Source organism: Podarcis gaigeae (genome assembly GCF_964106915.1).
Source record: "Podarcis gaigeae genome assembly, chromosome: 8".
Taxonomy (NCBI): Eukaryota; Metazoa; Chordata; class Lepidosauria; order Squamata; family Lacertidae; genus Podarcis; species Podarcis gaigeae.
Window position 1 is genome coordinate 68,820,412 of NC_139684.1, and position 24,047 is coordinate 68,844,458.

General features: G+C 44.7%; 1 protein-coding gene and 1 long non-coding RNA gene across 4 annotated transcripts in view; one reads left to right on the forward strand and one right to left on the reverse strand.

Moving 5' to 3' along the window:
• Positions 1–24,047, reverse strand: part of NKAIN1 (sodium/potassium transporting ATPase interacting 1) — a gene marked incomplete at its 3' end in the record, with an annotated part of 56,146 nt that overhangs the window by 26,952 nt on the left and 5,147 nt on the right. The gene's annotated exons all lie outside the window — the stretch shown is intronic.
• LOC310850012 overlaps positions 1,699–24,047 on the forward strand; it is an 88,189-nt gene continuing 65,840 nt past the window's right edge. Inside the window, exon 1 of the long non-coding RNA XR_014567198.1 lies at positions 1,699–1,890. This is a non-coding gene — a long non-coding RNA (uncharacterized lncRNA). The remainder of the gene's footprint in view (positions 1,891–24,047) is intronic.

Below are 24,047 nucleotides of genomic sequence, written 5' to 3' on the forward strand. Positions count from 1 at the left end.
ACAGCTCCCAGAATTCTTTGGAGGAAGGCATGACTGTTTAAAGTACTGGACTTTTAGGGGGGAATGCAGAAATTCGCTCACCCACATGACCTGCACTGCCACTAGCATGCATTGCAATAGCCGCTTATCATCTGGCCACTCGTCGGCAGAAGCAGCCAATCACCCGCCAAATTACCGCAGCAACAGCCAGTCAACACCAGCCCTTGACGCAGCTGCCAATAACACGCCCAATAGCCACTGACAATCTCTGGCTCATGGCAGCAGCCAATCACACGTGTCCGCTATGGACTATCCCGTGTATAAGATGACCCCCAATTTTTTACCTTATTTCTAAATAAAGAAAACCTTGTCTTATACACGGAAAGGATGGTAGTACTTTAAATGAATGGTGTGACTGCAGTCGTAAGCCTCAATCCTATACCCACCTTGTTCCTATCGATTTATTTGTAAAGATATTTGTATACGACCATGTCATAAAGATTTGTCAGAGCAGGTTTCTTTTTCCACTAGTAGGAACATAAAACCATACAATAAAAACCATTAAAGAAGGGGGTGTTTTTTTGGAAAACATCAATTAACTGTTGTGGAAATAAATGAAATGTGTGTGTATTGGCGGGGGGCACATTCTGTGGAAAAAATAAAGCCCGGGGGGTGTGATTGGAGGGAATTCCTGCTTGGGAAGTTGTCCACTGTCACCACCCCTTCACTGCGCCTGACGATAGAGACCCGTGGTACCAGCAAGCATGTGTACACACACACACACTTGACATCGACGTGCAGACAAAAGCCCTTTGTGTGCTCGGAGAAGTGGGCTGCAGCCTACACACTCCAAGTATAATGATCAAAGGGCTCCCGGCTCCCCCTGCCCCAGCCGCCTCTGCAGAGGATCCGTGCCCTCTCTGCTGCCTTTTGTTTGCCTCTTTGAATTAAATATAATTAGCTGCTACAGCCTGCAGAAAGATATTCGGTTTGTATTTGCACAGGGAGGTTCTTACTGATCCAGTCCTCCCTCCTTCCCTCTGAAGTAAGATGGTGTGTGTGTGTGTGTGTGTGTGTGTGTGTGTGTGTGTATTCAGCCTTTTTTTCTTCCACAAAACTTTGGTGAGGTCTGCCCATATCTGTCCTTAAGAACATAGGAAGATGCCCGGCATTGAATCGGACCATTCATGCATGCAGCTTAGTTTTTTCTATGCCAGTGGTCTCCAACTGGTCCATTCTCAAGATGCACCTCTCACTCACAATCTACAAAGTGGGACTCCCTTTTCACATTTTTCATTTCAGTTTATACTTACCGTATTTTTCTGTGTATAAGACGCCCCCCCCCCATGTATAAGACTATTTTTAGGGACTCCAAATTTAGAAAATGGTGGGAGATTACCCAGAGTAAAAGATCAAAGGTTCAAGCTTTTGGGGGGTGGGGCACAGAGCTGTTCAGCTTCTTTAAGGGCAGATTGTATCGTATGGCCCCTTGCCGACAGAAGACGCCAATCGCCCACCCAATTGCCGCAGTGACAGCCAATCAACATCAACCCCGATAATATGCCCAACAGCCACTGACAATCTCCGGCTCACGACAGCAACCAATCCCCCCCCCCCCCCATGCACTATCCATGCATAAGACGACCCCCAATTTTTAACATAATTTTAAATGAAAAAAGCCTCGTCTTATACAGTGGTACCTCGGCTTAAGAACTTAATTCGTTCTGGAGGTCTGTTCTTAACCTGAAGCACCACTTTAGCTAATGGGGCCTCCCACTGCTTCTGCGCTGCCGGAGCACGATTTCTGTTCTCATCCTGAAGCAAAGTTCTTAACCTGAGGTATTATTTCTGGGTTAGCGGAGTCTGTAACCTGAAGCGTATGTAACCCGAGTTACCACTGTACACTGAAAAGTACGGTAATAATGCTAATAAGGCACACTGTTAATCCTAAAACGGCAATTCACAGAGCAGTGTACCTTAGGCGTTACTACTAAACAAAAAGCGGTTTTACACTTAGCAGACAGGGTGAAAAGCTACTGGAAACCAGTGGTTTTGCATTCTGGAAGAAGTCTTTAAAGTCATAGAAACAGTCTAGAAAGTGAACAGAGTGCCCTTGTTACATATGGAGCTATGCCTTTAGTGAGGCATCGATACAGGAATGTGGGGCATGTGGTTGGCCAGAAAGAAGCATTTTATTCTTAAAAAGGCCCATGCCTTTCTCCTAACATATTGCAGCACTCAAGCAAAACGATAAAATTAGTGGTTCACCAGAACACGTCTTAACCCAGACATCACGTGTAGTTCTTCTCCTTTGGTCTAATCAGCTTCAGCTGGAATCCAAGATGGCAGCAAAAACTGTGCTGCAACCCACCTGCTGTAGCTTTGCTACCCGCTTGTGTGTCCCAACCAACTGATTGAAGACTTATGGTCTACACCAATTGGCAGTGGCTCTACAGGATTTCAGACAATGTTCTCTCCCAGCGCCACCTGGAGATGCCTGGGATTGAACTTGGGACCTTCAGCACGCAAAGCAGATGCTCTGTCACAGAGCTACAGATGTTCTTTAGTGAGCATTTGTTCTAATTTGTTAGCGGGGAGGTTATACAACAATGAGCATTCATTCTTATTTGCCTGCAGGGTGTTTCTACATTTCCCCATTAGTTATCCCACCTGTTTAAAAGCATTCCCCTGTCACTTTCCTAACTGCAGAAAGTCTGTCTGATTTTAAAGTGGACTTTTTTTAAAAAAAAGAGAGAAGCACTTTGATCCACCTTAACTGCATAAATCTAAGTTGCCTAGTATAAACTTGAAACCCTCCCACAAAATACTGACACATCTGGAGACACCGATACCATTAGGACCCATCGGAGCATCTCTGAGTAAGCAGAGCCCCGTGACATGCATTCCCACCTCACAAGCCTTGGGAAGATGAAAAGCTTTGCTGTTTGGCCCGTCACACTGAAGATCAGCTTTTGCACGGCTCATTGGACAATGCTGGAGGCAAGTGCTGGCTAAAGGGATGTGTTTATCTCAGCTCACAACTATCTAAGCTTGTTTTAGAAGCTGGTTGTGGAGAGAGAGAGAGAGAGAGAGAGAGAGAGAGAGAGAGAGAGAAGGGAAAGCTGTTAAATGTGGACAATATTTGCCCTTCTCTGGATAAACACACACACACTGGTAAGCTTCTGGTGTGTTTGTTGCTGTTCAGGTGAGGTTATTAAGATGAGTGATGGGGGTAGGGAGAGAAATCTGCTGGAGAAATTTCACTCTCAATGCTTCTCCCCCACCCCCCCTGAGCTCCATGCAGTGGATTCCCACAGAAAATCCACCTGTCTGGGCCTCCTCTGGTTTTCGTTTGCCCTTCAATTTTGGCAATTGCTCACAAGACCCTGAATGCCTCCATGCACTGATTTTCTTTTATCAGGCACAGAGTTCTTGCTGTCCAGGAAGGACTCAATCATTGGCGTAAATGGCTTCTCACAGCATTCATAGCATTTGTTAACAGTAGTGGTACTTCTTACTTGCCCTCCAGTCCAAGATCCAAGGGTGAGTTACATCATATAAAGGACACAAGTAAAGCAGTAAAAATTTCCCACCCCATCCATAATTCCAAAGTCAACAATCCATACAACACAATACAGGGAGGAAACCAGGATCAATTTTCAAAGGCCAAAGTAAACAAGTGTGTCTTCCTGCAGCCAATCGGAAGCCGTGCTTTGGTTTTGAAATGGTTCCAGGAGTCGAGCGGACTCCCAAAATGCATTCTGTTCGAGAACCAAGGTATGACTGTACTAATTTATGAATTGGTTCCTACGAATTGGTTCCTCAGATTTCACAATACAGTAAAACATATATGAAACAATGTCATATATAAAAGCGCCATCAAATCTAGTACAGGAAGGGTGGGTAAACTCCAGCTCTCAGGCGACATTTGGTCCTCACCATTTGGCCCGAGAGGTTGTTTCAGGCAAGTCACGCCCACCTGCCTTACACCTGACATCAGGACTTTCAGAAGGACTATTACTGAGTGGCAAGCCACTGCTCTACATGCAGAGGATCCTATGTTCAGTCCTCAGCATATCCATGTAGGCCTGAGAGAAACCACTGCCTAACACCACTGCTTCTTTGAAACAAAGAGGCAGGGCCGGCCCAAGACATTTTAGATCCAAGATAGATCTGAAAATGGCATCCCACTCACAGGGAAGAAAAGGTGAGGGAAGATCTACACCAGGAACCAGGGGGAAGGGAGAGACTGACATTGGGGTCTGTTGCCCCAGTGGATCCTGCCGCCTGAGGCAGTTACCTCAACTTGCCTCAGGGTGGGTGGGCCAACCCTGCAAAGAGGAACATCAAAAGCCATTTCTTCACCCATTATGGGTATTTGCTGCTTAAAGACATCAAGTTTTAAATCCCACTGGGCATGTCCAAATCCTTTTAGGGGAGCCCAGAAGTAGCTCTTTGGATTCCAGCCTACGAGTCTAATTTACAATCCTGGCTCACAAAACACTCCAGATGCTGTTCCGGAGGGAAGGTTCGCTGAAATTATAAGTGAGAGTGGATGAGAGTGGCTCTTTCCTTGATGTAAATTTAATCCAGGATGTTCATATTTCAGTGATGCAGATATTTACTAAATGCCTGTCAGAGGTTAATGGGTTAAGAGAGAGAGAGGGAGAGAGAGAGAGAGAGATTTGCTCAGTTGACCAGTCAAATGTTTTGTTTATTTATTGCATTTATTTCCTCCCAAGGAGCTCAAGGAAGTATACATGCATCAATCACTCACAGTGGCGTAGCATGGGTTGTCAGCACCCGGGGCAAGGCAAGTAATTTGCAACCCCTAACCCGTGGATTTGCGCCCCCTAACCCATACCCCCAGATGTTGCGCCCGGTGTGGCCGGCCCCCCCTGCACCCCCCACGCTACGCCACTGATCACTCATCACCCAACAACCATGTGATGTAAGTTAGACTGAGAAACACTGGCCGGCCCAAGGCTAAACTTTGGGGCCGAGTGGGGATTTGAACCTTGGCCTCCCAGGTTTGATGCTTCATAGGGTTGCTTATAAGATAAAATACTGGGGGTGGGGAAGAACCATGTATGCCACTTTGTGGAGGGTGGGACATAAAATGTAATAAATGAATAATAAACTGTTTCTGGGTTTGTCCCTGATGGCTACAGGACTAGAAGGCAGGCAGCCCTTGCTCTTCCCCTTGCTAACAGATGATATGACAATGACATTAAAAATATAAGCTGCCCCATACACAGGGGCTCTCTTGGTTTCATGTGGCACAGCAGGCCAGAGGTGGAAAACCTTTTTCAGCTCAAGGGCAACATTCTCTTCTGAGCAACCTTCTCAGTTGAGGGTGGGGCCAGAGGCAAAAGTGGGTGGAGAAATAATACGCTGCATCTCTATCCTATAAGGAAAAAATTAAAAAATTGTGAATTTCTGCCTGCTTGGGAGTTGCTTATTGAAGCCACAGCCTGTTGAATGGGTAAAGGTAAAGGTACCCCTGACTGTTAGTTCCAGTCATGGAGGTCTCTGGGATTGCACACTCATCTCTCTCTATAGGCCAAGGGAGCCGGCGTTTGTATTATTATTATTATTATTATTATTATTATTATTATTATTATTATTACCCCACCCATCTGGCTGGGTTTCACCAGCCACTCTGGTTGGCTTCCAGCAAAATATTAAAAAACAACAATTCATCAAATATTAAAAGCGTCCCTAAACTGGATGGCCTTCAGATGTCTTCTAAAAGTCAAATAGTTGTTTATTTCTTTGACATCTGGTGGGAGGGTGTTCCACAGGGTGGGCACCACCACCGAGAAGGCTCCCTGCATGGTTCCCTGTAACTTCGCTTTTCACAGTGAGAGAACCACCAGAAGGCCCTCGGCACTGGACCTCAGTGTCCGGGCTGAACAATGGGGGTTCAGTGTACAAAATTAGCCAGGGGCCAGGCACGTTTTGTAACTTGTGCTGGTCCAATTGCAACAACATGGAGATCTCTGGACACCAGGATGGCGAATGGGGAAAGCAAAATGTCCCTTTGGGAAGGATCTGAAATATTTTCCTTGAAGCTTGCATTAGTTTTATTCTGGGTTGTTTTATCTGATGTTTTAATGTGCTTTGAGATTTGTTCTTTAAAATATACAGTGGTATAGAAATGGAATGAACAACAGCCACAACAAATCCAATGGGGGGCAGGAACAGCTCCTAGACATTCCATTGTGGTGACTGCAGCCTAGGTTTAAGGTGCCATTTGGCGATTAGATTACCGTATTTTTGCTCCATAAGATGCACCTGACCATAAGACGCACCTAGTTTTTAAAGGAGGAAAACAAGAACAAAAATATTCTGAACGAAACAGTGGATGTATGATTTTTGTTCGTGCTGTGGCCACAGACATGTGATCTGATGGTGAGTTTGGGGTGATCCAATGCAAAAATCCTGAGAATGCATGTGGATCCGTGCTTTGTAACCACGTTTTTGCACCACTGCAGCCTCAGGAAACAGTGGATGCGTGATTTTTTTGGTGCAGGCTGTAGCCATGGACATGCTGTGTGATCTGATGGTGAATTTGGGGTGGCCCAATGTAAAAATCCTGAGGATCCATGGGCTTTTACCTCCCTCCTCCCAGGCAGCCTCTGCTAGCATCCCTTATCTCTCTTCCGCTCCCACCGATCAGCTATTTCCTTTCAACACTCCCTTCCCTCTTGTTTGCCTTAGTGTCTTTTCCTTAGCTGGAGCAGTTTCTTGCGCCTCCTTTTCTTCTAATTTCTCTCCTTATTGCTTTAGTCTTCTTGTCCCCCCCTCCTTGCAAGTTTGCTGTCTTTACCTCCCCCCTCCCAGGCAGCCTCCTTTATCTCTAGCATCCCTTATCTCTCTCCCCGATCAGCAAACGATCAGCGGTTTTGTTTCAACACCCACTTCCTTCTTTCAAAAAAAAAAAAAAAAAAAGCATGATCTGCTTTTCGCCCCTGGGCAATTCAGTACCAGGGACCATGCATTCACCCCATAAGACGCACAGACATTTCCCCTTACTTTTTAGGAAGAAAAAAGTGTGTCTTATGGAGCGAAAAATATGGTATATATCTGAGTTTCTAACACTGACCAGGTTCTATGCATACTCACACAGTCCTCTCCAATCCTCCATTCAGACAAGCAAGAAACATGGTTGGAGTTCAAGGACACATTCTAGCCAGGCAAAAATATTTGGGGTATAAAGCAGATCCAGCAAGGGGCATGGCTTGTGTATAGAGTCCTGAGGTCTGCAAGGCCACATTTGGCTCCTGGACCTGAAGTTCCCCACACCAGGAGTAGGCGGTCAAATGACCAGTCTGCTGAGAATGCATGACTAGTCCCACAATTGGCATGCCAACCCTATGTGAAGGATCAGATACAAGATTGCTTTGACTACAGATGGGGTGGGGGAGATAGTGAGAGCAAGGAAGACTGGAATAAATTATCATTGTTTGAAGGAAAAAGAGATCATTAATTTAAATTGCTCTGAGAAATAGTATAGACAGTTGCAGCTGGTAAGGTAGAAATGAGATGATCTTAATGTGCATGCAGTAGAGCAGAACTTTGCAAAACAGCTATTCTTGGAAATAAGGCAGATAAATTACGGGGATGTCAAAGAGAAAGAGAGAGAGAGAGAGAGAGAGAGAGAGAGAGAGAGAGAGAGAGAGAAATTAAATACTATACCTAAAGTGAAAAGACTGGGATGATAATTATCTGTACGAAATGATGCAGATTATAATACAAATTTTACATGTAACCTTGTGCATCAGAAAAATCCATCCCAATAAAAGATTGCTGGTTTGTTATTTATTTATTTAAAAAAGAAAAGAAAAAAACGCCCTCTGATGGGATAAGAGATGCTAATACAACCAAGCCGAAGATAATTCAGCTATCTACTTTTTGCATTACTTTTGCATGCCCGAAAGGCCTTTAATCTGGTGGAACAGAACTTTTAACAGAGTTGTCATTGATACATTTGCACAGCAACGGTTCCCATTGATTTATTGCTCCCCTAAGGTGAGAGTTATGATCAACAATAACTCCTGCTATTAGCGAAGTGAGGTGCTGATATTAGCTATGCAGTCAGAATGGAGCTGCTCAGAAATGAGAGCACGCTCAGAGGTTCCTCTTCTGCCCCCCCCCCTCAAAAAAAGAAAAGAAAAAAGAGAGAGAGCAGCCGAATGAACATTGAGCATGCTGAATGACCACAAAATGCTGAACTTCCTTTGATGTGTAAGCTGGGGGCGGAGGGGGGACCTGGTTGGGGGTATGGTATCAGCTATCATAGAAGAAGTTATTGTGTTACTGGAACTACTGATGGGTGACTCTGTCAATATAGGCTTCCTCTCGGTTTTGCATCTCTCCCTTCTTGCTGATACACACACACACACACCTTGGAAGCAGAACAGAATCCATTCCGGAAGTCTGTTAGACTTCTAAAATGTTCAGAAACCAAGGTGTGGCTTCCAATTGGCTGCAGGAAGCTCATGCAGCCAATCAGAATTCACAGAAGCTGTGCCAGACATTTGGGTTCCAAAGAACATTTGAAAAGTGGAACACTCACTTCCGGATTTGCGGTGTTCAGGAGCCAAAACACTTGACTCATAAGTCGTTTGTCAACCAAGGCACAACTCTCTCTCTCTCTCTCTCTCTCTCTCTCTGTGTGTGTGTGTATAAAAATAATGCTTACTAGAACAAGACCTCTAAGCTGTTTACAGTAAAGGTAAAGGTAAAGGTACCCCTGCCCGTACGGGCCAGTCTTGACAGACTCTGGGGTTGTGCGCCCATCTCACTTAAGAGGCCAGGGGCCGGCGCTGTCCGGAGACACTTCCGGGTCACGTGGCCAGCGTGACAAAGCTGCATCTGGCGAGCCAGAGCCGCACACGGAAACGCCGTTTACCTTCCTGCTGGTAAGCGGTCCCTATTTATCTACTTGCACCCGGAGGTGCTTTCGAACTGCTAGGTTGGCAGGCGCTGGGACCGAGCAGCGGGAGCGCACCCCGCCGCAGGGATTCGAACCGCCGACCTTTCAATCGGCAAGTCCTAGGCGCTGAGGCTTTAACCCACAGCGCCACCTGCGTAGACGGTCTAATATATTCATGAAAAATACCTAAAAACACACACACACACAAACACACACACACACACACACACACACACTATATGAGAAACATTTTAAAACATCAAACAAAACCAGTAACCTCATAACACTGATACTTGCTAAAATCACATATAAAAATTAGCACACCTGGGTAGGTTTGCTGGAAGAAAAAAGGGTCAAAAACAATGGTGTGAAGACGCTAGCCCAATACTGATGGGCAAGTTGTTTCAAAGTGTTGGTGGTGCCACTCTAAAGGATCAACTTCTTGCAAGTGTGGAAGGATCATTATGCAGCACTTGTAAAACTGCCACTTCTGTAAATTTAAGCAGTCTGACTGGAACATTTGCACATCACTTTTAAAAAATGAAGTCGTCATGAAATATAATTAATGTTTTAGTCTGAACTTCTCCCAGTAAGCACGTTTGTATTCCTTTGTATGAACACTTTACCCTACTATATACATTTTGGAACACATTACATGGCTGGAGAACTGCACTGTAAACTTCAGAGAAGTGTGACTTTTAAAGGACAGCTAATGGATAGTCCTTAAAGTCCTCATGAAAATTCTTCAGCATTTTAGTTCAAATTTCTTCTAATATACACATTTTTTGCATACAATTTTGCAAAAGATGCTCACTTTTTGCAAAGCAAGTTCTCCAAAGTTAACACATGCATTTATATGCAAACTTTATAACTTATAATATCCATTTTTTAATACATTTTTTGCCTGGAGAACGGTGTCGCAAAATTCAAGTAAGCGCAAATATTTGGTTCATTTGCTAGATTGCCTCTAATTAAGAACTGAAGCAAATTTCTCTCCCATCCCTGGATGTGGGGCCTATGCTTTTTTAATAGAGAAATGTGATCAAGTGAATTAAGATATTGGAAAATGAATCCACACTATTAAATGAACGCACAATTGAGTTGAGCACATTTTGGGTTATCAGAAAGATGCAATCTAACCAGAATTTCTACATGGCTCCAGTAACACTTTCTTATAGAGAAACACGAGATAAAAATAAGCAGAAAGTTTTCGTGTTCTAGAAATCAAGCATTTTTATTGTAACTGGGAATGCTTTCAGATATTACAAGGGATATTACTAAATTTAAAAGATCAAAGGTTCAATCTTCTCTTCGTGAAAGGAAGCCTATTGGTGGTGGTGTTAAGGTAACAGCAATATTAAGGGCTGTGGCTTGCTAGCTAACCATGCAAGAGAATCTGCAAGAATTACTGGGGTTGCTGCAGGACAGCAATCGCAGGAAGACACCAAAAAATTTTATTTACTCGTTTACTCGTTTAATTTATATCCGCCCACCTTCCTCTCAGAGGAGCATAGGGTACTCCCTTTAATCAAAGACAAGGTAATTTGATCTGTACTGAGTGAGGTTGCACTGTTTGTAGTTTGGAAGTGCCATAATAATAATATTCATTCATTCATTCATTCATTCATTCATTCATTCCCTGCCCATCTGGCTGGGTTTCCCCAGCCACTCTGGGCAGCTCCCAACAGAAAATTAAAAGCACAATAAAACATCAAACATTAAAAACTTCCCTAAGCAGGGCTGCCTTCAGATGTCTTCGAAAAGTCAGAGAGTTGTTTATTTCCTTGACATCTGATGGGAGGGCGTTCCACAGGGCGGGCGCCAATACTGAGAAGGCCCTCTGACACTTGTGGCTTCCCCCCAAAAATCCTGGGGAGTGTAGTTTGCCAAAAGTGTTGAAAGGTGTTTGGAGACTCCAGAGTGGTTTAACAAGAAATCCCACTTCTCAGGGAACTCTGGGAACTAACATTCCTGCAGAAGTCAAAGTTCTAACCTCCCAGCTGCAGCTCTTCTTTGACACGCCCCCCCCAAACAAGACACTTGCAAATCAGCTGTTGTGCAAAACCATGGTTTTTCTATGTCCCAATCAGCAGAGAATGCATGCAGTACATGCAGCATGCAGTGCAAAAAGAATGTCAGCCCCACGATTCCCAGCAAGGGATCCTTGTGGATTTTCATGGCATACCCTTCCCAAAGACTCCATCAAAACACAGGCTACTACATCCTTCTTCGTGGGCGGTTCACAAAAATGGCACCCTCCCTGTGGAACGCCCTCCCTGTGGAATGTCAAGGAGATAAAGAGCTATACAACTTTCAGAAGACATTTGAAGGCAGCCCTCTTTTGGGAAGTTTTAAATGCTTGATGTTTTATTATGTTTTTATATATGCTGTAAGCTGGCCAAGGTGGTAGGGAAAACCCAGCCAGATGGGCGGGATATAAATAATAATAATAAATAATAATAATAATAATAATAATAATAATAATAATAATAATAACAACAACTTTTTATTTGTAACCTGCCCTCCCCGGCCAAAGCCGGGCTCAGAGAGGCTAACAATTAAAAATTGCACAGTGTACATAAAATCACACAATCAATTAATTAAAATACATTCTAAAATCAAGTCAGAATCAACCATTAGGTTAGAGTTCTATGAGGATTACAGAAGGAGAGAGGGGGTCAAAGACCTGGCGGAACAGCTCCGTCTTGCGGGCCCTGTGGAAAGATGTCAAGACCCGCAGGGCCCTAGTCTCTTCTGACAGAGTGTTCCACCAGATCGGGGCCACGGCCAAAAAAGCCCTGGCTCTGGTCGAGGCCAGCCTAACCTCCCTGTGGCCCAGGATCTCCAAGGTGTTTTTATTTGAAGACCATAAGGTCCTTCATAGGACATACAGTGGTACCTCGGGTTAAGAATTTAATTTGTTCCGGAGGTCCGTTCTTAACCTGAAACTGTTCTTAACCTGAGATACCTCTTTAGCTAATGGGGCCTCCCACTGCCACCATGCTGATGCCGTGTGATTTCTGTTCTCATCCTGAAGCAAAGTTCTTAACCCAAGGTACTGTTTCTGGGTTAACGGAGTCTGTAACCTGAAGCGTCTGTAACCCGAGGTACCACTGTACCAGGAAAGGCGGTCCCATAGGTACAAGGAAATAATAAAATCATCATCATCATCATCATCCTCACACAATGAATGCTTCCTGAGATAGCCACCAGAAAAATGCCTAAACAAAATTTTGAACCCGATCAGTTTGACTGTTATTGCACAATGTTATGAAAACAAGGCATTTTCATAAATGATCTCTGTGGAAAAAAATATAGTTGTGGGAAATTCCCCAATCATCACCAGAAAGCAAGTGCAACAGGAAGACTCTCTTTGAAAGCTGCAAAACGAAATCCTGAAGACTATTCAAATCAAGAGAAATAGCATCCGGCCACCACCCGGCCTCATTTCTGCGAGGCCCACAGGGAGCCCTTTCTCTTCTTCATTTGAGCATCTCGAGACAACACAGTAAATCTTTGGGTTGACAGCTCTGGCAAACTCTCAGCCCATATTCAGTGCAAGGAACGGGGAGACAATGAAGCAAGATAGCCAGTTGCTCAAACAGGGCTCTGACGAAATCAACCAGCATGGCCACAGGAACAGGCATTACTAGCAACAGATTGCAAAGGAAGGACTGCAGGGGTGCCAAACACTGATCCAAATCAGCCATCCCACATCTCATACCAAGATGCCGAGAGATCCAGCAAGCATCCACCACCAGCCGTTAAAAGCACCTTTGTTCACCCAGGCATATACCTAATTTCTTTTTAGGTTAGGCCTTTTAAGGTTTCAGGCACACTGCTTTATAGTGTTTTAAAAGGAATTTTAAAGTGGTTGATCTTTTGTAGTACACTGCCTTGATTCATGTGTGCAAGGGAGTATATACTTTTTTAAAAATAAGACAAAGACACTTTAAATTTATTGATTATTATTTATTTATCTAATTTGTATACCGCCCATCACCCAAATATCACAGGGCAGTTCACAATGTAAAAATACAAAATGAGAACAAAACATAGGTAAAGGTAAAGGGACCCCTGAACATTAGGTCCAGTCGTGACCCACTCTGGGGTTGTGGCGCTCATCTCGCTTTATTGGCCGAGGGAGCCGGCGTACAGCTTCCGGGTCATGTGGCCGGCATGACTAAGCCACTTCCGGAGAACCAGAGCAGCGCAAGGAAACGCCGTTTACCTTCCCGCTGGAGCGGTACCTATTTATCTACTTGCACTTTGTCATGCTTTTGAACAGCTAGGTTGGCAGGAGCAGGGACCGAGCAACGGGAGCTCACTCCGTCGCGTGGATTCGAACCGCCGACCTTCTGATCGGCAAGTCCCAGGCTCTGTGGTTTAACCCACAGCGCCACCCGTGTCCCTGAACAAAACATATACCACCCTATATCCGGAGGTCTCAGGGTGTTTCACAGGGTTAATTTGGCATAGACTGCTTCACACCCACTTTGAGTCAGAGAACTGAGTAAGAACCTCGCTTAGGAAAATCTAAGGCCCACATATGGGGAAAGGGTGGCAGTTTAGTGGTAGAGCATCTACTTTGTAGGCAAAAGGGGAGATCTGGGATAGCTCACTCAGTAGAGCACGAGACTCTTAATCCCAGGGTCATGGGTTCGAGTTGCACATGCATTGCAAGGGGTTGGACTAGATGACCCTTGGGGTCCCTTCCAATTCTATGACCTCAGGTTCGATCCCTGGCAACACCAAGTAGAGGTGGGAGAGAATCCAGTCTGCAATTCTGGACAGGCACTGCCACCTAGTTTAGAAAATATTGAACTAGGTGGATCAATGGTCAGTAGGGTAGCTTCCTAAGTTGAAGCTTGATGTCTTTCCCTGTTGACTTGCACAGGGAAATGAGAAACTGGCTACATCTTTATTATTCTTATTGCTTAAATGGAACCAATGGAGGGGAAATTGAAAAATATTATAATCTTAGAATATCTAACTGTGAAGATACATAAAATGAAAGGGTTTAAGGTCAGTGAGAAGGAGGAGGATTGGTTTGAGAAGATATAGAATTATTTGGGCAGGTTTAAACAATTTGGAGCAATTAAAATGTTAAAAGTTAAATAAACCTTGTGGAGGGAGGAGTATTAAGAATTGTACATATGGTCGATTTGAATATGTTATTATTGATTATGTATACCCAAAGTATCAGCCGCCTGGGGGGGTTTCACTGTTTGTTTTCACTGTGTTTTGGCTGTTGGTTAAATAAATAAATAAATAAATAAATAAATAAATAAATAAATAAATAGCTTAACAGAACTAGATTCAATTTCCTGGCAATTTCTGTCACCTTCCGAGGGGATAGAAACCCACCAAATTTCAGACAGATAAGGATAGCAACTTTCCTTGCACTTTCCTGTGCAAGGAAAGTCTTTAGGTAGAAAGATTTGCTCCCCTCCTAGTGTTTTGGAAGAATAAGCATGAAAAATCACATACATCATACAGACATCCCCAGGTAAACAACTTGCAACATTTCGGATACACAGGTGCAGAGCTTAGGGAACTGTGATGTACAAAAAGCAGCCTTCATATTTTGTTTTTGTTTTCTGCTCAGTTGACAGCAACGGATCCGTTCCTCCAACATCCCTCCAAACACAGAGCACTGTGATCAGAAGTGAAAAGAGCCCCCCCTCCCCGTCAAAGTTATTCCCTGGTTGGAAGCTAGAGCTGTCAGTCAAAATCAACACTTTCCTGGAGGAAAACGCCTCAATTTTCACAGGCGCACTACTGTCACTCAGAATTGGGGCGTTTCCAGGCAGCCACTCTTTTCGGGCAGGATTCAGGCACATACCTGTACAGTGGTACCTTGCAAGACAAATGCCTCGCAAGACGGAAAACTCGCTAGACAAAAGGGTTTTCCGTTTTTTGAGCTGCTTCGCAAGACGAATTTCCCTATGGGCTTGCTTCGCAAGACGAAAACATCTTGCAAGTCTGTTTCCTTTTTCTTAACATCGTTAATACAGTTGCGACTTGACTTCAAGGAGCAACTCATAGAACGCAGTGTACATAGTAGCCTTTTTTGAAGTTTTTAAAGACTTTGGTGATTTTTGAAGCTTTTCCAAAACTTCTTTTGCAGCCATTTGGTAAGTTAAGCTTTTAAAACTTTTTTTGGGGTTTTGGATTTTGGGTTGGGGTGTTTGGAATTCAAGGACTTGGTGTTGGGGAGGGGTTTGCAAGAATCTGGAAGCTTGTGCGTGTTTTTTTCTGCATTTTTATGATTTTTTGTGACCATTGGGGCACTCTGCTGTTTTTTTAAAAAAATTCTGGATTTGAATTTCTGTGTGCTGGGTGGCTGGGGGAACAGTTGGGGAGGGGTTTGCAAGAATCTGGAAGCTTGTGTTTTTTTCTGCATTTTTATGATTTTCTGTGACCATTGGGCCACTCTGCTGTTTTTTTAAAAAAAATTCTGGGTTTGAATTTTGAAATGCTCTTTACAGTATGTGTGACTTTAAAGAGCACTTAATAAACTCTTGTTGTACCAAATTTGGCTTTGTTTGGACTTTTTTTGACCATAGGAACACATTAATTGATTTTCAATGCATTCCTATGGGATTTTGTGCTTCGCAAGACGAAAAATTCGCTAGACGAAAAAATTCGCGGAACGAATTAATTTCGTCTTGCGAGGCACCACTGTACAAGCATATTCAAGTTGAACAATTATAGTTGACCGGAAAGTCTCATGCAACAAACCTTCTTCTCCAAAGGATTGGTTGCAGGTGGGGTCTCCTGGAGAGGAGGGGACGGCTGTAGCTAGGTGAGGACTTTCAGTCTTGGCAACTGATTCATGAGGTAAGACCTACCACAGATGAGCTGCTATGCTCATTACTCCTGACACACTGCCAAGTTGGTGAAGATTGTATCTTTGCTAACAAAGAGTTAACTCCAACTTAGAATGGTGTGATTTACTGCTGACAGAAAGTGTTGAAAGAATGCAGTGGAAACAATAAGAAAGCACTTGCAACTATGCAACATTGTTTAACTTCTCTGAAAATGAATAGAAATGGCTGGTCATTACACCCGACTGTGAGTTTGACCTGGCAGGGCCCCCTGAGAAAATTGAGGAGAGACTGGCAGGCCTGTGGAAATTGACGGACAGACTTTGGGAATGTTTTGTACGGAGGTGCGGAAATGGCGTCTGTCTATCTTGATATGGCTCTTGGAGGAGTGCAAAATCCACACAGGATATAACAACGTTTGTTTTCAACCCGCTTGTGGAGACTACCAGAGATCACAAAGAAAGGAATATATGATAACAAGAAGATGAGGAAAATAACAAGGAGAAGATTGAACAGAACTGTGAATACTATTTTGACAGTACTGTGTACATTAAAGCAGCAGCAAGAGTGATGTTTGGATCCCTTTCTGAGCTCGAAGCATGGGTACCCCCAACAAAAATTTAAAAATTTGGCTGTGTAATTTGGAACTAATGTGATTTGGAATTAATGTGATTTGATTGGCCTGTTAATAAAAATTATTTTTTAAAAAAAACAAAGACAAAGGGTAGACCACTGCCAGTTGCCTTATACTGGGAGTAGATCGCAGTTTCTAGGGCGGGGGTCGGCAACCTGCGGCTCCAGAGCCGCATGTGGCTCTTTAAAGCCTTTGCTGCGGCTCCGGGGAGGAGGCGATGGGAGGAGGCGAGGAGCGGAGGCGAGGGGCGGAGGCGAGGGGCGGAGGCGAGGGGTGGAGGCGAGGGGAGGGGTGGAGGCGAGGGGAGGAGGCGAGGAGTGGAGGCGAGAGGAGGGGAGGAGGCGAGGGGAGGAGGCGAGGCGAGGGGAGGAGGCGAGGAGTGGAGGCGAGGGGAGGAGGCGAGGGGCGGAGGCGAGGAGTGGAGGCGAGGAGTGGAGGCGAGGGGAGGGGAGGAGGCGAGGGGAGGAGGCGAGGAGTGGAGGCGAGGGGAGGAGGCGAGGGGCGGAGGCGAGGGGAGGAGGCGAGGGGAGGAGGCGAGGGGAGGAGGCGAGGGGAGGAGGCGAGGAGTGGAGGCGAGGCGAGGAGGCGAGGCGAGGAGGCGGAGGAGTTAGTTGCCTGAAGCCCCTTTTTAAACTTAAGCAGGGGGAAGTTTGGTGAATTGTTCTTTCCTTGGGGAAAGCAGGCTGCATTGAAAGGGGCCGTATACACTGGTCACTGTTTTGAAGGGGAGTGAAGAACACACACTCAAAAAAAGGTAACTTGTTAATTTTATTTCTATGAGGAGGAGTAATTCTGAGGGGTCAAACAAATGAATAATAAAAAGGTATTTTTATAATGACGAATGCCTCATTATTAATTATTATTTACATCAGACACTGATTATGATTTATGGTACACTGGGGCCCTGATTAATTTTCTATGGCATTTTGGGGCATTGATTATTGGGCATAGCAAGTTGCGGTCGCGTGGAATTTGTGCTTTGTGACTGTTTGAGGTGGGGGTTTTTTCTTGGGAGGCTGGGCGGCGCGAAGAGAGGGATTATTTTTATAATGACGAGGATGACATTGGGCCCTCATTATTAATTATTATTTGCATCAGGCACTGATTATGATTTATGGTTTACTGGGGCCCTGGTTAATTTTCTGTGGCATTTTGTGGCATTGATTATTGGGCATAGCAAGTCGCGGTCGTGTGGAATTCCACGTGGAGTTAGTTGCCTGAAGCCCCTTTTTAGTTGCTTGAAGCCCCTTTTTAAACTTAAGCAGGGGAAAGTTTGGTGAAAGTTTGGTGAATTGCTGCCAAGGAGTGTGGTGGAGTCTCCTTCTTTGGAGGTCTTTAAGCAGAGGCTTGACAACCGTATCTCAGGAGTGCTCTGATGGTGTTTCCTGCTTGGCAGGGGGTTGGACTCGATGGAGTCCTGTCGATCTTCGGTTCCACATATGTATGTGAGCAGGTCTTCTCCAACATGAACTATATTAAAAACAAACACCGATCACGCCTCACAGATGACAGCTTGCAAGCCTGTGTGAAAATGAAGGTGACGTCTTACAGCCCTGATGTGCAGACACTGAGCACTGAGGTTCAGGAGCAAAAGTCCCATTAACCTGGTTACCTGGTTGTAAATTAAATATTTTAATTAGCTATTTGTCCTTTTTTCTTGAGATTGACAGCTGACTGCACGATCCTGTATATACAGCATTAAGGCAAGAAACAATATATACAGTGTTATATTTGTTTTAAATGTTGCAATGTTTTTGCGGCTCCCAGTTGTTGTTGTTTTTTTGGAAACGGGTCCAAGTGGCTCTTTTTGTCTTAAAGGTTGCAGACCCCTGTTCTAGGGAGTTGGGTATGCCTGTCTTATGGGATCTAAAACACCCACCCTAAACAGCAACTTCTTAAATATCTACTAGGCATGATAATTTTGCTCTTTTAAGTGGAGATGCCGGACATGCAAGGAATGCTTCAAACACAGCACAAAGTTTAACCATGGAAATCGCTCCCACAAGAGGCAGCGATGGCCACCAACTTGGACAGCTTACAAAGAGGACAAATTCACAGAGGATATAAATGGATACTAACCTTGACACCAAAGGCAGTGCACTTATGAAGACCCCTTGCTAGGGAATCACAAATGGTGCTCAGGTCTTGGTCTGTGGGCTTCCCACACAGACAGCTACTGGAAGAACAGGGTGCTGGACTTGGTGAGCCATTGGCCCAATTCAGGGAGGCTCTTCTGACCTTCTTAGGACACCGCAGTTGCCACCACAGACCCCACAGCCAACCTTCTCCCTCCAACAGCTGCAGCTTCCCCCCTACCCAAAGAAATATCTCGGCCTTCCATCCCGAGTGCCGTTTGTCAGCTCCAAACATGATTTCCATGGCAACCATGCAAATGTGGAAGCATTCCATAATCATTAGGGAGAGGGGCTGAGCAGTATAAACAGTGACTGCAGTAGATTACATGCCTATTATGAACAGTCGCGGCTCCTGAGCACTGGTAATTATACCTAATTGTGCATTTAATTGTGTAATTGAAAACTCACATATAGAAGAATCTAGGCTCCCTTCTCTCTCTGCCCCAATCCCCAATCTATGGAGAAAGGCAACTTGATCCAATCTCTTGGCCTACCGCCCTGTTGTCCTGCAGTGGCTGCCACAAATTGATACATATATTGCAAGAGGTTGTCTTCTGCCTGCCTAGCTATTCAGCAATTGCTATAAATAAGGATGGAGTTTCCGGGTCAGGAGCACTGAGATCATCGAGGTCCATGTCCAGGTCACTGAGATCAATGGACAGACTCTATTCAGAATATGACAAAGTTCTAGCCTCCTTGGCTGTGCTTTGACGCCACAGCTGGAGGCGATGAAGCTTCTGAATTCCAGTTGCTGGAAGCCACAGGAGGAGAGAGGGCTCTGATGCTTGGGTCCTGCTTGCAGGTTTCCCGCAGGCCTCTGGTTGGCTAATGTGAGAACAGGATGCTATTGGCCTGATCCAGCAAGCTCTTCTTAAGTTCTTAGGGGGGGGGGGAGTTATTGGAAAGAATAAGCCATGTCAGAATGAAAGTTTTCTTCTTGGATAGTGCAAGTGACACATCTTGAAAAGGTCACCTTGGCTGGGCCAAGTAACAAACAGCAACATTATTATTGCCATTGTCACTAATATCTCTGGGTACCACATCTACGCAGACATCAGCACTGGGGAACCTCTGGTCTCCAGGCCTAAGCCGAGACCACCCCCATTGTTCAGCCTGGACACTGAGGTCCAGCTCCGAGGGCCTTCTGGCGGTTCCCTCCCTGCGAGAAGCAAAGTTGCATAGAACCAGGCAGAGGGCCTTCTCGGTAGTGGCACCCGCCCTGTGGAACACTCTCCCATCAGATGTCAAAGAAATAAAAAACTATCTGATTTTTAGACGACATCTGAAGGCAGCCCTGTTTAGCGAGGTTTTTAATGTTTGATGTTTTATTGTATTTTTAATATTCTGTTGGGAGCCGCCCAAAGTGACTGGGGAAACCCAGCCAGAATAATAATAATAATAATAATAATAATAATAATAATAATAATAATTGGTCAAATCATGCCTACTTGCCCTACACCTGGCTAATAAAGGCATATCTTCCCCTGCCAAAAGTAGGATTTGCATGCACCATCTTTGCAAGTGCCACCATGATCATGGAAATGTTGCAAGAGCCGGCAACCAGGTGACTGGAACTGCTTGCAAAGGCCAATACCTGCGCCTGCATGGTTTGAAATTGAATCCTGAGGGCAAAGAGGAACAATGCTTCACCCAAAATCATGGAGAATGACAGATGGATGGGTTCAGCTGATTGACAAAATGGGCTGCAGGGACTGGGGGACCAAAAACATCTATTCCATTGGCTAGAAATATAAAATGTGAATAATGTAAAGTGGGGTATTTGTTGTTGAGTTGTCATGTCTTAAAATATTTACAAGTATTTTTAAAAAGCCATTTCCAAGTGGAGCATTGGTTTGGTACAGAACTTAAACCACACTCAGTGGAGTAGTATCAGAGAACAGGTCTATCATTTCTGGAAGATGGGGTGAGATGTAGGTAGGCTACACTTGTGTTCCAAGTTCCCCACTATCCCTTCTTTCTCCGTGAACAGACCTGCTGTAAATTTGGTGGGATGGTGCTTGGGGAATGTTTACAATTTTATTCAGATTTAGGACACACTGCAAATTAACACACCAGATTTAGCATGCCTGATGAGCTGTGCACATAAAAACATTTGCTTCCCAGGCATAGCCAACTGCAGAAAGTTAATTACAACTTGGACTTTAGATCTGACTGGCGTTACATCCAATTTCAATTGCTCAATTTCATTTGTACAGCATTGATCCATTATGCTAGCAGTTTAATTTTATGAGACAATGCATTTCTAAAAATGGCAGATTTGCTGAGAAAAAATATAGAGCAGGGGAGATATGTCTACGCCACATTATGGTTCAGAAGCATGCACGACAGACTGTAATTTCAAGACGCACATGACAACAGATTTAAAAGGAACACAGAGGAGCTGTAGTGAAAATTTATCCCATTTTTCCCCCAAGGAGTTAAGGGCACCATCAAGTGTGCATTGTTCCCCACCAACCACCATCATGCTCTCAATGGCACTGTGCATGGCTGAGATTCACGCAGAAAGCTTCATGGACAAATGGGAACTGAACCCATGTCTCCCCAGTCCAACTTACTAACCATGACCATAGTGGCACTCCTTAAAGGCAGGGTTTAACATCCTGCACTTCATCTGACACGTAGGAAGTTCAATCCTGCTTTGTGCATTATTCCCCCCCCCCCATGCTGGTGGGCCAACTTTGACAGGTGGATGGAACCAACCACCTGCCAATCACCTGGTGCCAATATGACATCAGATTGCGGACAGGTGGGTGATCCCCAGAGGAGGAAGAACTTCCCATCAGTGTTCAAAATTAGCATTTTGCACTTGGCTGTTGACCACTTGCAACCAAGTGAAGATGTATGGGCACCTGACATCACTACAGTGGTACTTCGGGTTAAGTACTTAATTCGTTCCGGAGGTCCATACTTAACCTGAAACTGTTCTTAATCTGAAGCACCACTTTAGCTAATGGGGCCTCCTGTTGCTACCATGCCATCGGAGCACAATTTCTGTTCTCATCCTGAAGCAAAGTTCTTAACCCGAGGTACTATTTCTGGGTTAGGGGAGTCTGTAACCTGAAGTGTCTGTAATCCGAGGTACGACTGTATCTTGGGATCATTGGATCTTGACTGCTTTCACACACATTAATACCACATCCTGTAGAATTCTATCGGTTATCAGTGCAATTGGAATGAATTTCTGGAACCAAATTGCTTTTTCTGTGTGCAGCCTGAACAGGAGCAGTCACCATTGAGGCAAAGAGGTCAGAATATGCCAATATATACATGGACTGCCCCTTGATCAAGTGGCTTTTCTTCTTTAAGTTCTCAGAGCTAGCTCAAGGTTGTCATCTAGGCAGATGTTTAACTGAGAGTCAATCACAGACGGTTCATCGTTTGAAAAACAAGACTTGCCCAAAATGGCAACTAGACATTCTGTTTTGGTGACTGCAACCTTGGTTTAAGGAGCCACTGGGTGCCTACCTTATATATCTGAGTTTCTAACACAACTTCCCATGTGACTAGGATAATATTCCAAGGGTCCCAAAATGGATCGTTTATTAAGCAAAGAGCATCCAAATCATTCTGCACCACCCATTTGAGGTGCATTAACATTTGTAGCACACAACCCACCCTCACCCCCTGCAAACACACACACACACAAAAAAACACAACCCAGAACACCAGGGCAGTGATCCCAAGACGTGAAACACGGTGGTGTCAAGTGATGTGGTGTGGTATAGAAGAATAAGGACTGGGGATGGAGTGAGTCAGCTGATGACTCACAGAGCACATTTAAGACACGACATAAGAGGCAGATCCAATTATCAAGCACAGCCAACATCAAGGCGAAGAGGCTGCTGAACTGACAACAGCCAGCCACAAAGGAAGCTTCTGAAAGACTGCAAGAGCCTGAATCACATGGTATTTGGGAGATAAGGGTCTTCGGCATACGAAGGGCAGATGTAAAAAATGATCACGCCGAGTGCATTTGCCACAGCAGTCCATCACTAGAGCACCTTCGCACAACCACTACGTGCACCCTCTAGGTTCAGAAGGAGTGTGACTCTGAATACCAGGAGCAGAGTAGGGGTTGGGTGATGAGCAGCCTCCTTTATGCCCTGCTGGTGGGCTTTGCCAAAAGCATCTGGTGGGCCACTGGGAGAAACAGAGAGCTAGACTAGGGGGACCTTTGGCTGGATCCAGCAGAACTACTCTTACAGGACATGAAAGTCAAGGGAAAGGTTCCAGTATTGAGGTGTGTGCCAAGACTCTCTCCTCCTGCTCTGGGATGCTTCTTAGAGTTAGATCTCTGTCAATTCACATGTGAACTGACCTCCTGGATGAAAATGCAGAACAGGATGTAATTTATTATCCTTCCAAATCTGACCTTCTCCAATTTTTGCAATATGGACCACAGATTTTTTAAAAAATATATTTTTTAAACATACTAAATGTGTGGAGGAAATCAGCCAGAGTGTTTTAGGACAAAATATGTTTAGAAATGCACCCACTGAGACAAAACAGCATTGTCTAAATACGTGTCTTGTGATGAAATGCTGATTTAAATATGAACATTCAGTCAGCACCTGGGACAGTTGGCAGAACATGAGACTGTTGATCTCAGAGTCAAGGGTTTGAGCCCCATATTGGGCAAAGGATTCCTACACTGCTGGGGGTTGGACTAGATGATCCTTGGGTCCCTTCCAACTATGATTTGTTTAACTTGGACAGAATGGACACATAGGTAAATTGACTCAAACTGGAAATAGATGGATCCCTTTACCCCTACTCCAATCAAACCTTCCTTTTGCCAATGCTCCAGTGGTAACTTCAGGACCTGTGAAATGGTGACCTGCCTTCTGAGGCAAAGACAACAACTTAAAAACAATAAATGAAACCTTCACTCAGTGCAGGAAAAACAGCAAAACCCCAAAATGTAAAAACAGGGCCAGGATACTGTGGTATCATGTATCTCGGGGATCGAGGTAGGCTTGACCAGAGGTGGAAAAATTGGAGAAGGAAAAACAGCTTGTACCCGGTACCCACTCCCCATGGCCTCTTGGGCGTTCATCCACTATCCCCAATAGCATGGTGGTGCTTTGGTTTTGTTTTATTAAGTTTTTGAAAACAACAACATACAAACAAAACTGGGGGGGGGGGAACATGGGGCCTTAAGTACCACCTGATTCCGTATGTTCCATCATGATTACCCAGGATCCTCAGCACTAGAGACTGAGCCTTGAGTGTGGCAGGGCCTCCCCTGTGGAACTCCCTACCAGCAGAGGTTCAGCAGCAACCATCCCTCCTTTTGAAACTTTTTGTGTTTAGATGGACCTTGGCAATGTGAATTTTGTCACAGTTCAAGGACAACATTCCAGCCAAGCAAACACACTTGAGGATAGCCCAGTGTAGTGCTGGTGAGGGAGGGATGTAGCCTGGGGAGAGGGGTGAAGATAGGGGAGAGTCCTGAGGGCCTGACAGAGAGGCTTGGAAGGACCATGTTTGGCCCCAGGGCTCAAAGT